Source organism: Leptonychotes weddellii, chromosome 12, assembly GCF_054177405.1.
Source record: "Leptonychotes weddellii isolate Sample4059 chromosome 12, ASM5417740v2, whole genome shotgun sequence".
NCBI classification, from domain to species: domain Eukaryota; kingdom Metazoa; phylum Chordata; class Mammalia; order Carnivora; family Phocidae; genus Leptonychotes; species Leptonychotes weddellii.
Window position 1 is genome coordinate 79534493 of NC_138380.1, and position 6795 is coordinate 79541287.

Here is a 6795-nt window from a genome sequence, read left to right on the forward strand (position 1 = left end):
GAAAGAAGTTGCTGTGGCCGATGTCGAAGAGGTTACTGCCTATGTTCTCCTCTAGGATTTTGATGGATTCCTGTCTCACGTTGAGGTCTTTCATCCATTTTGAGTTTATCCTTGTGTATGGTGTAAGAGAATGGTCGAGTTTCATTCTTCTGCATGTGGCTGTCCAATTTTCCCAGCACCATTTATTGAAGAGACTGTCTTTTCCATTGCATATTTTTTCCTGCTTTGTCGAAGATTATTTGACCATAGAGTTGAGGGTCCATATCTGGGTTCTCTATTCTGTTCCATTGGTCTGTATGTCTGTTTTTGTGCCACTACCATGCTATCTTGGTGATCACAGCTTTGTAATATAGCTTGAAATCAGGCAACATGATGCCCCCAGCTTTGTTTCTCTTTCTCAACATTTCCTTGGTGATTCAGGGTCTTTTCTGATTCCATACAAATTTTAGGACTGTTTGTTCCAACACTTTGAAAAATGCCATTGGTATTTTGATTGGGATGGCATTGAAGGTATAGATTACTATGCGCAGCATAGACATTTTAACAATGTTTATTCTTCTGATCCATGAGCATGGAATGTTTTTCCATCTTTTTGTGTTCCTAGAGTATAGATCCTTTACCTCTTTGGTTAGGTTTATTCCAAGGTATCTTATGGTTTTTGGTGCTATTGTAAATGGAATCAATTCTCTAATTTCTCTTTCTATAGTTATATTGTTAGTGTATAAGAAAGCAACTGATTTCTGTGCACTGATTTTGGAGTCTTTTGGGTTTTCCACATAAAGTATCATGTCATCTGCAAAGAGAGAGAGTTTGACTTCTTTGCCAATTTGAATACTTTTTGTTTCTTTTTGTTGTCTGATTGCTGTTGCTAGGACTTTTAGTACTATGTTGAACAACAGTGGCGAGAGTGGGCATGCTTGTCGTAACATATAGATTTAAATAATAAAATTGCTAATAAATTTGAAAACTCAGATGCAATGGAAAAATTCCTCAAAATATTACTGATTCAAGAAAAATTTAAAAAACCTGAATAGTCCTATAATCACAAATAAGACTGAGACAGTGATTTAAAAATTATCTTCCCACAAAAGGAATTCTAGGTCCCAGTGATATTACTCGTAAGTTCTATGAAATATTCAAGGCACGAACAATCCTGATCTTATACAAATTATTTCAGAGTAAAGAAAAAAAGCAAACACTTCTTATTTTAGGTACCTGGGGGAAAACAATTTGTGACACATGTAACTGAAAGGAATAGTATCCAGAGTATTATGGAACTATAACAGATCAGTAAGAAAAAAGGCAGAAACAACAAAAATAGTAATTTCACGGAAAGAAGAAAAGGAACATTAAGAAGGGATGCTTAACCTCATTCATAATCAGGGATGTTAAATCCAGTGTGAAATATTTCATACTCACCAAACTGGCAAAAATTGAACATTGAAACAACTCCAAGTGTTTGTAAGACTATGAAACAATGGGCTCCCTCATCCACTACCAGAGGAAATGTAAATTGGTAGAACCATTTTGAGAAATGATTTGCATTCCCTAAGTTGAACAGGCATCTACCCTACAACTCAGCAATTCACTGTATCACTCATAAGAGCAAAAGCTCCAAACAATCTAAATGTCTATCCATTCGGTATATGTATGCAATGAAACTATACTAGTGAGGATTAACAAACTACAGCTAAATTCATCGGCAGGGATAAATTAAAAAAAAAAAAGTCCAAGAAAGTAAGCAAAAAAAAAAAAAAAAACCAAACCAAAACCAAAACCCCAAACCATTTGTTTTTATAAACTTCAAAAGCAGCAATCAAAACCACATATTATTTAGGATGTAAAAGCCACCAAAAAAAAAAAAAAAAAAAAAAGAGGAAGAATTACTACAACATTTGGAATTGAAGATCCAATCAGGGAGGGGAAGTGAAAGGAGTTTGAGGGGCATGGGTAACGTTGCTTCTTGGTTGGACAGCTGCGTATTTTCATATACTTTTATATGTGTAGTATTTCATAACAGAATTATTTTTGATGGTATAGTAGGTTGAATAATGGCCACCCAACAATATCAAATCGTAATCCTTGGAGTTTGTAAACGTTACCTTGGTAAAAGGGTCTTTGCAGCTGTGATTAAGAATCTTGATATGAGATCACTTTGGATTATCCAGTGGGCCCCAAATGCTATCATAATTACCCTTAAGAAGAGGCAGAGAGATTCCACAGACACATAAGAGAAGGCAATGTGACTCTGTAGGCAACAATTAAGAGTGATGGAGCCCCAACCCAGGGAAGCTAGTAACTACCGCAAGGAGTGGGTTCTCCCTGAAGAGCCTCTGGGAGTGTAGCTCTGAGGACACCGTGATTTCACAGAGGAAAACAGATTTTGGCCTCTGGCCTCCAGAACGGAGAGAGAACAAATTTCTGTTGTGTCAAGCCGTCAGGTTTGTCACGATTTGTTATAGCAGCCTCAGGAAACGCATACAAATGGAGAATGGGTGAGAGCTGCCTGGGAAGGACTGCTAAGGAGACCCAGCAAAATTCTAGACATTCAAAGTAGTATCAGTCTGCACAGCTGAGTGATTTTTCCAGCAGAACTCAGCAGTCTGAAGGTAGGACCAGGGAAAGCTGACAGAATGATCTGCCATTGGGAATCTGCTAGGCAAGGAAGTCAAGAATATTGGCAGGAGGGAGGAGTCACCAGGTAGGGAAGAAAGTGAAACCAGAAGCTAAATCAGAGGAGATGGGGAGGAAAGGAAGGAGGCTGGCCAGCAGTCCTGATAAGCTGAAAGAGATGCAGTGGGGAAGATGGCAGGTTTTGGTCAGAAAGACATCAGAGGAGGGGGAGTTAGGGTAAAGAGGTCTAGGGTGGGGTTAAGGAGGTGGAGACAAGGGAAAGCAAAGCACTCCCGAAGTGTAATGGAGGAGACAGGGGAAAGCAAAGCACTCCCTGGTTCTTGAGGATGGTACTGTGATTAAGGTCCTATTCACTTATCTGAGATCTCTACCTGGGTCTTATAGCCTCCTTCTCAGTTCTGATGATAGATCAATACATGCTGTAAAAAGACTGAAACTTATGTAAATTCCTCTATTTCTTCAAACAACCTAGCAAGGGGCACAAAAGTCTTTATAGTCCTTATATGGGATAATGGCTTGAGATTCCTTTCGATAAATTACACACAAAGCTGGTTTTTCAGATCTGCCCAGGAGTAAAGGATCTGCAATGGTGCTTTTTGTCGACAGGAAGCAATGCTACTCAACCTTTAATATGCATGCAAATCATCAGAGGAATGTTAAAATGCAGATTCAGGTTCAGGCAGGAGGTCTGGAGTGGGGCCAGAGATTCTGCATTTCTTCTGGCTCCAAAGTGACCCTGATGGCTGCTAATCAGTGGATGAATCAGATGAAATATTTTCCTCTCTAAAAAAGGGATCCTGAAAAGCATGTCCTGTTTGAAAGTGATCTTCCCATGAAGGGAAGAAGCTTCAGCAGAACCAATGATGAATTTGTCACTTTGATCTCCTGGGATTATGATGATGGCTAATAGGATTGTTACAGGGAATCAAACTGTACCTTGGAATGGAAACATGAGATTGTTCATATCTACTAGTGTAAGTCAGTTTAGCATACAAGATTAATATGCATAAATATATTTCTGTATAAAAATATGATTACAATGGCATAAAAATATTAACTACTGAGGGATAAATCTGACAAAACATGCAAGACTCTGTACACTGAAAACTACAAAACACTGTTGAGAGAAATTAAAGGCCTATAAAAATGGAGTTATACCATGTTCACAAGTCAAAGGCTCAATATAAGATGTTAGTTCTTTCTGAATTATTTATAGGCTTAACACAATTCCAGTCAAAACCCCAGGAGGCATTTTTGTAGAAATTGAGCTGATTCTAACATTCATATGGAAACGCAAGACCTCTAACAGCCAAAACAACTTGGAAAAAAAAATTGCAGGACTCACACTACCTGATTTCAACACTTATAAAGTTACAGTAATCAAGACAAATGGGTCAGTGAAACAGAATACAGTGCAATTGACACACATATATGGACAACTTTTTTTTTTTTTTTTTTTTTACAAAGGTGCAAAGGCAATTCGGTGAAGTAGGACAGCTTTTCAACAAATGGTGCTGGAACCACTGGATACCCTTATGCCAAAAAAAAAAGTTAACTTTGATCAATACCATGCACACTTTAAACTCAAAATGGACCACAGTCCAAAATGTAAAACCTAAAACTGTAAAACTTCTAGAGAAAAAAAATACAAAATATTTATGACCTCGGGTTACACAAAGATTTCACAGATGCAACGCCAAAAGCACAATCCATAAGGAAAACACGATGCATTTGAATTCATCAAAATTAAAACCTTGTGGGGCACCTGGCTGGCACAGTCTATAGAGCATGCGACTCTAGACCTGAGGGTTGTGTTTGCGCCCCATGTTGGGTGTAGAGATTACTTAACAACAACAACAACAAAATCTTAAAAAAAACAAATTAAAAACTTGTGCTCTTTGAAAGACTGAGAATTAAATGACAAGTCCAATAATGGACTTGTGTCTAGACTATCTAAAGAAGTCTCAGAACTCAGTAAGAAAAACACAAATCAGTGGGCAAAAGATTTGAACAGATACTTAACTAAAGATATACAAATGGCACATAAGCACATGAAAAAATGGTCCACATCATTAGCCATTACGGAAATGCAAGTTAGAACCACAATGAGATCTACGCCCATTAGAATGGCTAAAATTAAAAGACTGACCATACTAAGTGTTGTTGAAGATGTGAAGTAACTCAACTCCCCCATACATTGCTGGTGAGAATTTAGAATGGTACAACCACTGTGGCATTTCTTTTTTTTTAAAGATTTTATATATTTATTTGAGAGAGAGAGAAAGAGAGAGAGAGAACACATGAGAGGGGATAGGGTCAGAGGGAGAAACAGACTCCCCGCTGAGCAAGGAGCCCGATGCAGGACTCGATCCAGGGACTCCAGGATCATGACCTGAGCCGAAGGCAGTGGCTTAACCAACTGAGCCACCCAGGCGCCCCACTGTGGCAATTCTTAAAAAGTTACACATAATCCTGCCATATGATTCAGCTATCACACTCCTAGCTATTGACCCCTGAGAGGCATATGTCCATAAAAGGCCGTTTATGTGGACATTCATAGCAACTTCACTTGTATTAGCCTCAAAATGGAAAGAGCCCAAATATCTACCAGGTGAACATATACACCAATTGTGTACAATGGAACAACACTCAGCACTAAAAAGGAATGGGCTGTTGATATATGCAACATGGATCTCAAAATAATTATGATAGGTGAAAGAAGTCCCACAAAAAGAATAAATACTGTATGAATGCATTTATATACAACTCTAGAAAATGCAAACTAACAAAGACAAAAATCCATGGCTGCTGGGAAATAAGTGGGATGGATGGTGAGAGGGCTTACCAAGGGTCATGAGAACATTTTGGATTTGACTTATATAGATTTATTATCTTGATGTGGTGTCAGTTTCACAGACACATAAAGACTTAGTAAATTGTATACTCTAGATATGCATTTATGGTACGTCAATTATACCTGAATGAAACTGTTTTTAAGAAACTATATTAACTATACTTTTCAAATTTGACTAGCAGGGTTTCACTTGTAATTACTATTTTTGTACAAGCAAAATCCAAATTGTAACAGTAAGAAATTGACTCTGATGGCAGTATTCTAAAATATACCATGTAATAGCATTATCTTATTTTGATCAGTTTAACTAGTATTTTTTTTTAAGATTTTATTTATTTGAGAGAGAGAGCAAGCATGAGCTGCGGGGGGAAGGGGAGAAGGGTAGATGGAGAGGGAGAAGCAGGCTGCCCGCCGAGCAGGGAGCCCAATGCAGGGTTTGATCCCAGAGTCCTGGGATCATGACCTGAGCTGAAGGCTGTAGACACTTAACCGACTGAACCACCCAGGCGCCCTTTAACTGGTATTTTCAATTTGTCTGTTCCACAACATAAGAACTGTTGATATTGATCAAATTTTATATATTAATAGCATAACCAAAATACAAGATGGTATAAATTTGTGGCTAAGTTTGCTATCCTGAAACAAAATGGTAGCTGTTATATTTTCAAATGAACATATACTTTCTGTTTTTCACAGATTTCAATGACAATCACCATGCAACTACAATTAGCGAAAGATAATAGGAGAAAAAAGGTTTAGTTTCCAAACAAAACGAAGAAACAAAACTATTATTTATATATGGCATAATTTTCCACATAAATAATAGGAGAATCTACAAATTATTAAAATTAATGCGGCTTAGAAAGGTTACCACGCAGAAAATCAATAGATAAAAGTCAGAGGTCCTTAGATCAGCAATGAAAATGATAATTTGAATATAACTTAAATGTTACTATGTATAATAGTAACAAAGGCTACAAGGCACAAAGGTATAAATCTAAATCTTTATGTAGAAAATTATAACTTTGATGGACATGAAAGACCTAAATGGAGAGGTACACTGTGCTCATAAATACAAAGCCTCAGTATTATAAATATGATCATTTCCCCAAATTAATCTATTAATTGAATGCAATTCTTTTCAACTGAAGTCCCACAAAGGTTTTTAGAAACTTGACCAGATGATCCTAAAATTTATACAAGAGTACAGGGCTCACAATAGCTAAGACAACTGAGTAAAAATAATGATGGTGCTATGGTACTTATCCTATCAGACAGTAGTTCTTACTGGGAAGTTACATATAATT